This window comes from Palaemon carinicauda, chromosome 5, assembly GCF_036898095.1.
Source record: "Palaemon carinicauda isolate YSFRI2023 chromosome 5, ASM3689809v2, whole genome shotgun sequence".
NCBI classification, from domain to species: Eukaryota; Metazoa; Arthropoda; class Malacostraca; order Decapoda; family Palaemonidae; genus Palaemon; species Palaemon carinicauda.
The window spans coordinates 86892025-86906227 of NC_090729.1; the positions used below are offsets into that span (position 1 = coordinate 86892025).

A 14203-nucleotide genomic window follows, 5' to 3' on the forward strand; every position below is an offset into this window, starting at 1 on the left:
GTTCCTTTAGGGGGAGGGGGGCATGCTGGTATAAGATTATCCTGGTTGTGTGGCTCGTGTGCCTTCCCTGCGTTTTTTTTTTTATTTCTTCTTTTATCATGTTCCTCCTTATTGGGTAGGAGGCTTGTAGTGTTCTGTGGGGACCACTGCAAGTTTATGCATTTTGAGGTCTGTGAATTGCAATTTGCAAGTCGTGTATTTATGGTCTCCCTCTGCATAATTGGTGCAGATGACTTTCTTTTCTGTAGGGCATTGATTCGTTTTATGTTTGTATTTGAAGCTTTGGGTCTGCACTGCATTTTTCTGTAGAGGTAGTCTGAACGTAACAATATATTGCATCCTCGATAACGTTAAATTTTTATGTAAAATAATATCTCGAGAGCTTTATAAAGCTTAAAGCAGGCAACAACCCAGTGTAGGAAAAATAAATAAATAAACATCTAGGCTACTTACTGTATAGTATAACCATTGTGAATTCACCATTCGAATAAATATTAATAAGCCTATTATTAAACACAATTACTAGCATTAATAGACCCTACGTGTTGTGCCGCATGTAAACTACGATATAAAAAGAAAAGAAAGTTTTCCAAAGAAATCAAACATTGCCATATCCACTTTAATGTACCTGAAATAAGACTAACTCAATGAGCTTTACTTACATTTTTTTTTCACATTAAGCTAGATGTAAAATTGTATATATAGAAGAGTAGGGTTCTCTACTGGTTGTGATTTGGCTTCAAACATATATTGCAAATTTCAGATGTGGTCAATTGTGGTGCAGGTACAATTTGTCATATGCCGGATGACGCACGTTTGTCACTAACGAACGTTCACGGTTCATCATTCATTCATTCATCTGGCACCTTTGGCAGGATAAGCAACTCGATCCTTGGTAGTTTGCCAATGCTGATTCTGATTGTGACCCTGTAAACAGTAAACAGCTGATCCAAGGCAGGTCGAATTCCCCTTTTCTTTACCGCATAATTTGTAGCCCCATTTCTGTGTTATGTTTCAATTAGATTACGGTTGTGAATGATATGCAGAACTACCATATACCTGTATTGAAAATTGTGTGTAGGTAAACAATTTTCGACGGTTGTGCAAAGGTTAGCAACGCCTTACAGTTGTTGCTATTCAATAAAGTGGAGGTAATTGTAGTTGAAGAAACAATTGTCTTGATAGGAAACTCGGCATTCTCAAGGTAAATATGCAATAGTTTTTACAGTTATTACATGTTTATGTAAGAGACATCTCGTGTTTTCCCTGATAAAATTTCTCAAGTTGCCCATAGGCTACGGTAATGGAAAAAAAAAGTAATTGAAATGGGTAAAATTATATTTACGGACGGGGAAACATTTCAAACAGAAAATTTGTTTTCCTGTATTATTGTAGTGTATTACAGGGCAATGTAACCTAGGAAAAAACTACTTTTTCTTATTGAAAATGACACTCGTCCCCGTCGCAAATGAATAGGGTTTCAGATATATATATATATATATATATATATATATATATATATATATATCTATCTATATCCTACGATAATGGGGACCCCCAGTGGGAACTCGGGGTTTTGGGTGGGGAAAACATACTGGGGAAACGATATATAATCGTAAAACAAGCCTTTTCTTCTCTATACTTTACCTTCTTGAATGTATAATAAACGGAGGAAAATACGGAGCCTTTGTAGGGTGACGGCCAGATCCGTTGGTTTCATTGTAGTGTATTACAGGGCAATGTATCCTAGGAAAACAACTACTTTTTCTTATAGAAAAAATTACGCTCTCTTCGAAAATGACACTCGTTCCCGTCGCAAATTAATAGTTTCAGAAATATATATACATCTATATCCTCCAATAATGGGGGACCCCCAGTGGGAACTCGGGGTTTTGGGTGGGGAAAATATACTGGGGAATCGATATATAAATGTAAAACAAGCCTTTTCTTCTCTATACATTACCTTCTTGAAATTATAATAACCGGAGGAAAATACAAAACAGTATATCTGGATAAACTTTGGAGGCGCCGTTACAAAGATTGTCATGAAAAAATACAGTAACCAGTGCTGCCAACGTCCGATGTAGATCAAATGTTATTTTGTGACCTGTCATACTACTAGGCTAGGTTAGGTGGGTTTGTTAGGTTCTGTGCCCTTTTTGTACTTTTTATATATTGAGTAAAACTTATATGGAGAAATTATTTAAAATACATATGGAAATATCTATCATTACTATCTTTAGTAATGTCAGCGTGCCGTTGGTAACTCTGTGTACCATACGTTAACGTTGGTAACACTGTGTATTATTGGTAACGTTGCTAATGTTATCGTTCGTTCGTAAGAGAAGTGACACCGTGCAACTCAAAGTTATCCGAATTGGTTGATCTGTTTGTTTCCGATTGAAATGAACATTAAATTCGGTTAATTCACGTTATTTACTATAGGAAAACAATTATATATCGTTTCCCCAGTATGTTTTCCCCACCCAAAACCCTGAGTTCCCACTGGGGGTCCCCCATTATCGTAGGATATAGATGTATTTATATTTCTGAAACTATTCATTTGCGACGGAAACGAGTGTCATTTTTGAAGAGAGCGTAATTTTTTTCTATAAGAAACAGTAGTTTTTTTTCCTAGGTTACATTGCCATGTAATTCACTACAAAAATACCGATCCGTTTTCATTCATAGAAAATGGTAATATTATAAAGTGGGGCGGACTGTGGCCGTCATTCTAAAATCGAGTTCATAGAAAACTGGAATATTCTGAACTGTGGCCGTCGTTCTAAAAACGATTTTGGCAGGAGAAGCTAACTTAAAAAACCCACCTAACCTATGCTAAAAGCCGTATCCTTACCCAGGGGGCTTCGCCCCCCCGGACCCCCCCTTACCTACTACGGGAGCGAGAAGATTCGTGGCCGGAGTAAGAACTCGAGTCACAAATTTTCAGGTAATTTAGGGTTTTCGGCTAAAAACATAAAAGTGTGCGTTTAAGCACATATTTAAGATTCGTAGACCATTTCCAAACGTTTTTATTCTATACAAGATAACAGTCGGAGCGATAATAAGCAAATCAGGACTACCCGAAAATACAAAACAGTATAGCTGGATAAACTTTGGAGGCGCCGTTGCAAAGACTATGTCTCATGAAAAAATAGAGTAACCAGTGCTGCCAATGTGTAATGTAGATCAAATGTTAACGTATCATGCTAACATTAGCACTGTTTTTCATATAATTTTTCTCATTCTACTTGCCCGTTGTAGACGCTCTTATACGTACGTTTGTACATAGCAGGTTTCAACTTTCTGTGCAAAAACCCCTCCTCCCTGCGCAGAGACTTTTCCTCCACCAATAGGATTTCTTCTTCTCTAATCCTGAAATGTAACTGTTCGTCTCTTTACCAGCTCTGTTCAAGTCTATTACTTGATTAGCTATGTAATACCCTCGTATACATATTACGTTTGACCCCAGTATTACTCGTTTTATTATCCGATACCTTATAAAATCACCTCATTTTATATACCCATCAAATATTATTTATCATACATTCCATTTTATCTTCATATATTACTTTTATACATTTTGTTATTACTTTGTCACTCCCAGATTTCACATAAATACTTGCTCTGGACAAGTTTCCCATGCTGTTCATTCATGTTTACTCTCTAGACTCTGTTGCTTTTCCGTTAACCAATCACGAACCCATACGTATGTAAAGTTTGCACAGGGGGGTTAATATTTCCCTACCCCCACTTTCCAACAAGCCCTTTTCCGTGGAAACCTTTGCCCAAGTCACGTCTTTGTTAGTTCAAGTGTTGTCTTTTGCGTATTTTACGATCTAAGTATTAGAAAATTGTAACCGCTTCAGTAATCCATACTTGAAACTATTTTGATGTACTGTATTCCAATGTTGATAATTTTCTTAAATCACGAAATGTAATATATCAACTTTTACAGTGTTCCAAGTGCAGTGCTAATCTAAGGCAAAACACTTAAGACACCACAGACTCAGTCACAACACCTCCGTTACCCCTAAGTTACGACATCACAGTCATAAAAGTAAGTCATTAATTTTTTTAACTTTAATGTGTTAGTTTTATTATATTTTGTTAGAGTGCGAAGCTCAGCATTACCAATTGCCAATGCATACGAGGGTGATGTTTTATTTTCCTGTGATCGTAAGTGAGGAACAAGAACCATTATATTTAACTTTAGTAATGTTGGCGCAACATTACTAATGTTAGCGTGCGCAGCTCAACATTACCGCTTGCCAGTACATACGAGCTTGATGTTTTATTTTCATGTGAGTGAAGTGAGCTAATGGCGAAACAAGAACCATTAAATATAATTTTATCGTAACAGTACTAACGTTACCGTAACGTGAGTGAAGTGATATAACAAAGGCCATTATATTGGGTTTGTGACCTGGGAACTACTAGGTTAGGTTAGGTGGGTTTGTTAGGTTCTGTACCTTTTTTGTACTTTTTTATATATTGTGTAAACGGTATACACTATGGAAAAATTCTTTAAAATACACACGATAATAATACCGTATCATTGCTAACGTTTGTAATTCCACCGTAACGTTGGTAACGCTGTGTATCACCCTAACGTTGGTAACGCTGTGTACCGTTGGTAACGTTGCTAATGTTATCATTCGCAGTACTACGTGAGTGAAGTGACTCCGAATTTGAACAAGTCATTATATTTAAGTATTTTAACAAAATATATATAATAAAAGACATTATATTTAATAATTTTAGCAGAAAATATATGTTTTCCTGTAGAAAATAACGGGATTTAACCGGTTTTCACCTTCATTTCATCTGTTTTAATAGCAACCAATTCGGCAACTTAAAATTAGTCGAATTGGTTGATCTGTTTGTTTGCGGTTGAAATGAAGGTCAAATTCAGTTAAATCACGTTATTTACTATAGGAAAACATATTTGTTCTGTAACTGAATACAAACCACGCTATTTACATGGGGGTGATTACTTCGGCGCAGCCGATGACGAGCCATAAAGTTTAACGAGGGTTTCCTACCCCACCGCTAGTTAGCGGGAGGGTAGGGAGGGGTAGCTAACTACCCCTCCCCCTCACACACACCGGAGAATACTCCACTTTACTTTTGGCTCGCATAGTGATCGGAGGTTTCCGCTCCTATGCTCTCTTGACGGCCATTATTGTTTTGTCTTTTAACTTACCTTTTCTTATACTGGATATATTTAAACATTTCTGATGTTTATATATATTTTTGTGTATAGAAAATGTAAGTTTCCTTTGCTTTCGGTGTTGTGCGGTGTGTATTGTGTACGTCTGCTAGATTTCGCCGGCTTAGGCCACCACGATCTTTCCGTGATCACGGCCTTGCACTTCTAGGCCACCATGGTTGCCTTTCGTGAAGTCCGGCCCTTCTCTTGAGGTCGTTCACCTCTTACTCCGTACTACGCCTACTATAGCTTCTCAGAACCGAGTCGCTATTTCGTCTTTTTTGTCTCAATTATTTTTACGAATATAATTGTGTTTTAACTTTTCAGCTCAGGGCTCACATCCCTTCGGGGGTCGGTGATCCTTGGAACATTCAAAGTCAGTTGCATAATTATCATGTTATAATTCTGTTTTGTTAACTTTCGTCCCCCCCCCTCACCTGGGCATGCCGGGTGGGGGAGGGGGGCGCATACCTTTTTTCGTTCTTATGTTCTTTCCCTCGGGGGTTCTCTTCGGAGTTTCACCCGGGGGAATTTTCTGTTAAATAATTATTCTGTTTTATTTTCCAGTTTATGATGCTGTTTCTTCGTGTCTGTTGTGTGTGCCTTCGAAACAGAGTTGTCCTGTTTATCCTGGGGAGTCGCCTTCGCCGCCTTCTCTCAGGCATTCGTCAGGGGCGTTCCCCTCTCTTAGAGGTTCCCTCTGATTATTGCCAGCTCTTTTTGCATCCTAGAACGATAAGGAGGTTCGCCTCCAGGGTAGTTAGTTAACTTCCCTTTTACTTTTCCTTGGTCCTTGGCGGTTATGCTCTTGGGGCTGAGCGACCGCCCTTGTGACTTGCTCAAGGGGCTGAGCGGTTGCAAGGCTAGACCATGGTACTAGCGACTATGCTCTCGGGGCTGAGCGGTCGCTTCTGTAGCTACGCTCAAGGGGCTGAGCAGCTGCAGGATCAGTCCGGCCCTCTCTCGTTCGCTAGGGAGGCCGCACTAAGGGCTCCTCCTCGGAGGGTCGCTCCTTTTGTCTCTTTTACGAAGTGTCCCCTCCCACTCGCGTGAGAGGACACTCACAGAGACTCCTCTTCTGAGGATTGTTCCTTTTTACGTCTGCTGATCTCACGGCCTTTCGGGGCTCCTTCTTTCGTTCTTATGTTCTTTCCCTCGGGGTTTCTCTTCGGAGTTTCGCCCGGGGGAATTTTCTGTTAAATAATTATTCTGTTTTATTTTCCAGTTTACGATGCTGTTTCTTCGTGCCTGTTGTGTGTGCCTTCGAAACAGAGCTGTCCTGTTTATCCTGGGGAGTCGGCTTCGCTGCCTTCTCTCAGGCATTCATCAGGGGCGTTCCCCTCTCTTAGAGGTTCCCTCTGATTATTGCCAGCTCTTTTTGCATCCTAGAACGATAAGGAGGTTCGCCTCCAGAGTAGTTAGTTAACTTCCCTTTTACTTTTCCTTGGTCCTTGGCGGTTATGCTCTTGGGGCTGAGCGACCGCCCTTGTGAATTGCTCAAGGGGCTGAGCGGTTGCAAGGCTTGACCATGGTAATAGCGACTATGCTCTCGGGGCTGAGCGGTCGCTTCTGTAGCTACGCTCAAGGGGCTGAGCAGCTGCAGGATCAGTCCGGCCCTCTCTCGTTTGCGAGGGAGGCCGCGCTAAGGGCTCCTCCTCGGAGGATCGCTCCTTTTGTCTCTTTTACGAAGTGTCCCCTCCCGCTCGCGTGAGAGGACACTCACAGAGACTCCTCTTCTGAGGATTGTTCCTTTTTACGTCTGCTGATCTCACGGCCTTTCGGGGCTCCTTCACGTCTCTTCTACGAAGTGCTCACCTCTCTCGTTCGCGAGAGAGACCACTCATAGAGACTCCTGTTCGGAGGATTGTTCCTGTCAACAACTTGCTGTTCAGTCACTAGCACTTCGGTGTTAGTATCAGGGAAACTTCGGTTTCTCTTTTTCCCTGACCCTTCGGGGTCTCGGATCTTAGTTACGCAGTTCCCTCGGGCTCTCGTAACTTTAGTCACTTCTACGCTTCGGTGTTTAGTGACGGAGAAACTTTGGTTTCTCGTTGCATTGACCCTTCGGGGTCTTGCAACTATCCCCTCGGGGCCTAACTACTCAGGCTCGTTTAGACCCTTGGTCTCTCGTCCCTCAGTGTTCCTGTTGCCTGCTGTATCCGTTCCTGACTGCAGACGCGCCTTGGGCGCCCACGCCCCCGTTATCTAACGGGCTCCTCCCTTCGGGGCAGGAGAGACTTTCTCACACCTTGAGTAAGTCTCTTAAGTGCCAGGTATTACATGCGCGCCAACGTTCCCTTACGCGCTAGCGCTCGACTGCTGTTCCTGCTGTTCCTGAGACTGCCTTAGAGACTCCCTGTTCCAGTATCCAGTTAGGCTGCTACCAACATTCCCTGCGCATTTGCGCACATCGTTGGGGTTCCTGAGATAGCGAACTGGCGCTCACCAGCAGTTCAGCCTTCGGTGTCTCTAAGTCTCTTCTACGAAGGCCACCTCTCCCGTTCGCGGGAAAGGCACCTCACAGAGACCACTCCTCGGAGTATTTAGCAGTCCTTCAGTTGATCGTCGGCACTGAAGTAGACCTCCTGGTCCTCTTCAGGGGATGCTTTCCCCTTTTAGGGACACATCCCAGTTCCTGATCTACGAGTTAGCGATCCTTCAACCATTTCCGACGATCTTCTGTTGTGCAGGAGCCTACGATCTTCACTCACGCATAAGCGCTGAAGACCGCCCGCGTGCGGGATTATTTCCCGCCCGCGACCTCGCGGTCGTCGACGGTTTAGCCGACGATCTTCTGTTCGCGCTAACGCGTAAGCATTGATGATCGCCCGCGCGCGGGATGGTTTCCTGCTCGCGATCTCGCGATCATCGCGGGTCGTTAGCCGACTATCTTCTGTTCGCGCTAACGCGTAAGCGTTGATGATCGCCCGCGTGCGGGATAGTTTCCCGCGCGCGACCTTCAAGGCCCTTCCGCTCGCGATCGTCATCCCGGCAACGGTCGTTAGCCGGCGATCTTCGGATCCAGCGCTAGGCGCGCAAGCGCTGACGATCTTCTTAGTGTGTGTAAGCGCCGAGAATCGGTCTGTGCGCGGGATGGTTTTCCACACGCGATCATCAACGGCCGTTAGCCGGCGATCTTCGGATCCGGCGCTAAGCGGAAGCGCTGACGATCTTCTTAGTACGCTTAGGCTCCTATGATCGTTCGGTGCGCGGGATGGTTTCCCGCGCACGACAACGAGGCCATCTGCGCGCGGTTCTCCGCAAGCGATCGCCTACGGCCGATCTTCGGATTTGGCGCTAGGTGCGCGAGCGCCGACGATCTTCACAGTACGCGTGAGCGCCGAAAATCGTTCCGTTCGCAGGATAGTTTCCCGTGCGCGACCATTGAGGCTCACGCAATCATCGCACGGATCGTCCGCGCGCGGTTTCCCGCTCGCGTTCGTCGTAGATCGTCCGCACGCGGGCACCGAGGTTCCTGCTCGTGATCGCCGACTATCTTCTCTCGCGCGCGAGCCCCGACAATCGTCGCTTACGCGTGAGCGTCGGAGATCGTCTGGGCTCGCGCGAATCGCCGACGATCGCCTTACATAGTTGGAGATCTTTCGTACGCGGGTACTATGGGTCCCCGCCCACTGTCTCCTACGGTTTTCTCTCGCGCTAGCGCCGACGATCTTCGTACTCGCGTAAGCACCGAAGATCGTCAGCGTTTCTTCTGTGTTATTCTTCCTCGCGTGGGATGGTTCCCCACATGCAATCGCCGTCGGCGCTAGCACCGGCGATCTTTTTTCGCCGAGATCGTTCGCGCTCGGGATGCTTTCCCTCGCCCAGGATCTTTCACTCGCAAGCGTCAGCGATTTTCATACGCGCGGAGATGCGGGGATCGTTCACGCGGTCGCCGATACGCTCACGCGGGTTCGCGGGCATGCGGGCGCGGTTATCTGCTACGCATGCTTTATTCACGCGCTACCCAGATCTGTGCTTATCGTGCGATCGTCAGCGTGATTGGCGCACCGTTCTTCGACACGACCGCGCCCTGTTTACATCAGGGCTTATGGCGGTCAGGCCACTTCCGCGTTTCCCTCCCCCGCTGCGCAGAGCAGCGCCCAGCAGCGCCCTCTCCGGAGGGGGGGAGGTTTCCGGACAGGTCAAAGGTCTCTTCTCCCTTCACTGCAGTTTCTCTACTGGCGAACCCTCATGTGTCATATCCCCCAGAGGATCGAACGATCCTCTTCTCTCCAGAGGGACTCCCTGTCAGCGCGAGGATTGGTCGGCATCCCTGATGGGATGCTGTTGTCAGAGGCCTCAAACAGGCGATGAGCCTGTGCCTTCTGACTGGGGTCACTAATCAGTAGCTGCTGCCTCTCCCCCTGAAGGGGGTGAGAGGAATCCCTGGTATGGTATCTTCCCCAAGGACTATCCTGTCCCTTCGCGAGTCCTTACGCAGGCGATGAGCCCTCCTCAGTCTCCATCTCCCCTCCCCCACGGATGAGCTTTGCCCATCCCCAGGAGGGTCGGAAGACCCGGTCCTCTCCCCCTTCACTCTATAGGGAGATTCTACGCCTCTTCCTGAGGGTCCTATCGTGCGGAGGGGGCGAAGCCTTACATCCTTCATCGCTGGGGTCCTGTTTCCCTCCTAGGAGGGATCCTGAGGCCCTGTCTTCCGCAGGGATCCGACAGGATCCAGTTGGACCCTTGGGGCATGTCTACGAGTCTCCCAGGAAGAGCCTCCGGGAATGGGAGACCTTGCTGCCAGTCCATCAGGAGGATGAGCTCCAGGGGTCAGAACTTGCGTTCTGGCAGGTTCTGGCCCTCAGGAGAAACCTCAAGGGGATCCCAGATTCAGAGATTCCTCTTCGGTAAGGGAAGGATTCGGTCCTGGACCGAGTTCTACTCACCCAAGGGCTCCCTTACTCCAGTGCAGCTTGCCCTGGTCTTAGGGAATGGAGAGCGCCAGAGACTAGGCCAAGGACCAGCTCTCCGAGCTTGTCTCCTTCAACAGTCCCGGTTGGTCTCGAGCCCCTCCCTCCTCCCTGGGTAGGGATCGGTGAGGGGACGGGTCCTCCGGGCGGAAGTCCAGTCCATGTCGGAGAGGCGCCCCCTCCAAGAGGTGGCCAACGGGTTTCGAGGCCTCCGTAGTCGCCTCCTTCCCTCCTCGACTCTGTACAGGGTTGTCAAATAGTCTCTGTCCAGCATAGCGACAGCAGACGCGGTCAGCTTTGCGGTGAGACCACAAGTCTTCATGGGTACACTGGTCCCGTAGGTCTCGTACTTCCGGTCCTGGTTCACCCATCTTCAAGGAAGTACTTTGGAGTCCGCCTGGAAGGCGGGTATACCAGTTCAAGGGCTGTGCTTCGGCCTCTCCACGGCACCTCAACAGTTCTCCGATACTTCCTCTCGGATCTCTTCACGGGCGCTCAGCATCGGCATCCAGCCACTCCGTTCCTGGGTGGCTGGCCGATCCTGGCAAACTCGAAGGCTTCCCTTCTTCGTCATCGGGACAAGCCCCTCGGACTTTACCAAGGTCTAAAGATCATGGTGGTCCTCGAGGAGTCCTCCCTGCAGCCCTCTCAGAGTCTGGTATACCGAGCCTACTCTTAGGCTCCTATCTCCCGTAGCCTTCCCTTCAGACGTCAGGGTACCAAGGCAGAGGAAGGTCGCGAAACCTTTCCTCACACGAGAAGACCCTCCAACCCAAGGTTGTTACGTCTCCCCTCCCTGGCCCGTCTGGTTTCCACAGGTTGAGTTCTCTTCAGTGGCGACTCAGGGCGTGGGGGAGTCGGGGGCGCGTCTCCCCAGACGCCGAGACCCCTAGGGGACAACCGGTACAGAAGAACCCATAGGGGTGGGAAGCTGACGAGGGCCTACAAGAGGGAGTGGACCTTCTCGTCCTTCCCCCTAACTTGATGCTGTTTTCGGACGTGTCAAAGAAAAGGAGGGGGGGGAGGCCCACGTGCTGTTCCACGGGTCCTCGGGCCGGGGGTCAGAACCAGGAAGAACTTTCTCTAGTCCTACTAGAGACGGAAACTGTGTTTCTGGCTCTTCAGTAGCTCCACCTAGCCTGGCGGACTACTCTGTGGTTATGAGGATCAACAACACCACAGTGATGGTTTTCTGGCCCAGACAAGGAGGTACTTTTCAGTACAACCATCCCATCCTGCGGTAGAGATACCGGGATGGTCCAAGTCTCCCTCGGGCTCCTTGGCAGCTCACTCGATTCCAGGCAAAGGAGTGGGCTCGCCGACAATCTGAGCAGTGTGTCACGGACACCACATTCCGAGTGGTCTTTGGATCCTCAAGTAGCCTACAAGTCCTGCCTCGGTGGGGCTCCCTCTGTGGACCGGTTCGCTACAGCACTGAGCTGCAAGCTCCTGCTGTACTGCTCCCCGGTCACGGATCCCAAGGCCCTCTGGTAGGAGGCCTTCCAGCAACGGTGGGACACCATCGATGTGTTACCTCCGTAGCTTGCTCCTCTTCCCGCCAGGAGTCTATCCAGCACCTCCTCAAAGAGAGAGGATTTTCGCAACAAGTGGCGAAAAGGAGGCCTGGACACCTGCGCAAGTCTTCCGCAAGTAGCCTAATCTCCCAGGCGATAGGGCGAGTTTCTGTAACTGGTGCCGGGGAGAGGGCATCCCTCCACACGTTGCCGCTTCCAGCATAGCAGAGCCCCTAGTGGGATTGCGGGATAAGTGTGCCTTTCAGTTTCGACTGTGAAAGGCTATCCCCCTACCTTAAGGCTTGCCTCCTGGCTCTAGGGACAATCATTTCTCCCCCCGCTGGAACTCTTCCTTCGCATGCGAAGCCTTGTCCTCTCCTGCCCTCAGTCGAAGGTGAGACCTCCTCCTTAGAACGTGGTTCGAGTCCTCGAGTCTCTAAAGAGACCCCCCTGACGAACCACTACGTAGTCCCCAGACCACCACCTTTCTGGGTAGACAGTGTTCCTGCTAGCCTATCTTCAGCCAAGCGAGTCACATGGTCTCTCTTACGACTTCGCCCATTCAGGGGGTTAGGGGCAGACAACTTCAGGTTCGTCCCTGAGGTTTGTTGCCGAGACTCAGAATCCGGGAGTGCCGGACCCGCTATTCGACTCCTTCCAGGGCTCGGGTCTCCGTCCTGTAGCAGATGACTCAGACCATTTCCTACCTTGCCGGTAGGGAGTCCGAGCTGGTGTCTTCAGAGAACAGCTGCAGTTCGTCTCCAGGTCTAAGTCTAGTTCGTGGATCCTGGGTAACGAGGAGAAGGGTCTCCAAGAGTACCGTCTCGGCCTGGATTCGCAGGTTGCTACACCCTGCCTTGAATCCTAAGCCTTCTCCATCGCATCGCCCTAGAACCCATGATGTCAGGGGCTTAGATACGTCCCTACCCTTCATGGAGCATCTTCAGTGACGCAGGTCCTGCAAGCGGGGATGTTGAAGCCTCAGACCTTCTTCTCAGCCCCTTACCTGCAAGACATGACCCACAGGAGGCTCGATACGTTTCTATCGGCCCTGTGGTGGCTTCACAACAGCTGGTCTGAACCTCAGGCTCCTTGATGGACAAGAAGCAGAAGGTTGAGGGCATTGTTACCTGGTGTTAGTCTGCATGAATGAAAAGATCTGTCTGGCCCTTATTCTTTTCTTCATCCTCTCCTCCCACGGAGAAAGCAGCATCCTGGGTTCTCTGCACAGCTGACCTCAAACCACTGCAGGTAAACCATGCTTCCTTGTGTTCCTAGTATTAGGTGTAATACTGTTATGTCCCCATACCCTGACGAGGTGGTATTGGGAGAGTCCTAGCCTGGATTTCCTTGTGAGGGACTCCAGGGCAACTGCCTGGGACGAGTCACTTTTCACCTTCGCACACACCTTATGTAGGCCGCGGCAGTTTCACAACCGCCAGCGAGGAGCAGGGATTCCCTATTGTCCGAGTACTTGATCACTCGAATATGGAATCCCCGGGCAAGCCAAAGCCAGTATGGCCGGGACTTACTACCCTTCCTAAGGGTTAAGTCACCCCATGTAAATAGCATGGTTTGTATTCAGTTACGGAACAAATGACAAATTCGTAGATAATTTGTATACAGTGAACCCTCGCTACTTCGCGGATTCACCACTTCGCGGATTTTTTCCATAACCCATATATATACAGTAATATATATATATATATATATATATATATATATATGTATGCATGTATTTATGTATATATGTAGGTATGTATATGTGTATACATATAAATATATACAGTGATACCTCGGTAGTCGAACGACTCTATACTCGAACAATTCGGAGTTCGACCAAAATTTTCGAGAAATTTTTGCTGCGGTGCTCGACCAAAAATTCGGTACTCGACCAGCCGAACACGTGACGACCGCATGGGCTTTGTGATGATCGCGCCATCTCGGCCACTCTCGCTTGTTCGGGAAGCATCAGTTCTCTCGAGAGCGTCACTCAGACAACGCGCGATCAGCATTCGTTGTGATTTAGTGATTTTCAGTGCTTTTAATTGCTTTTTTAGCTTTCATAATGAGTCCCAAGAAAGTAATGAGTGTTAAGGGGAAGGAGAAGAGGAAAACAGTGCGAACAACGATCGAGTTGAAGAAGGAAATTATAGCGAAATATGAGAATGGTGTACGAGTGTCCGATTTAGCGGTAGAATACGGAATGGCGAAGTCGACCATTTCTACGTTTTTAAAGCATAAAGAAATGATTAAGAAGGCGAATGTTGCAACGGGAGTTACGGCGGTAACTAAGCAAAGGCCACAAGTGATTGAGGAGATGGAAAAGTTGCTTTTAATATTTATTAAAGAAAAACAGTTGGCCGGGGAAAGTGTTAGTGAAGCGTTCATTTGTGAAAAAGCGTTGCATATCTATGAAGAATTAGTGAAGAAAAGTCCGAGTACCAGTGAAAGTGATTCATTTACATTTAAAGCGAGCAGGGGTTGGTTTGAAAAGTTTCGTAATAGAACAGGTATTCATCGTGTTACTAGGCATGGGGAGGCAGCTAGTTCGGATC

The 14203-nt window shown here is 47.8% G+C and overlaps 1 protein-coding gene across 10 annotated transcripts in view; it reads left to right on the forward strand.

Moving 5' to 3' along the window:
* The first annotated feature begins 782 nt into the window (after nucleotides 1–782).
* Tango10 (transport and golgi organization 10) overlaps nucleotides 783–14203 on the forward strand; it is a 1007732-nt gene continuing 994311 nt past the window's right edge. For 2 of the 10 annotated variants that reach the window (XM_068373844.1, XM_068373848.1), the window contains exons 1-2: nucleotides 961–1204; nucleotides 3959–4060. The gene's annotated coding sequence lies outside the window, so the exon portion shown is untranslated. The other 8 variants (XM_068373845.1, XM_068373849.1, XM_068373850.1 and 5 more) reach the window with 7 other exon arrangements.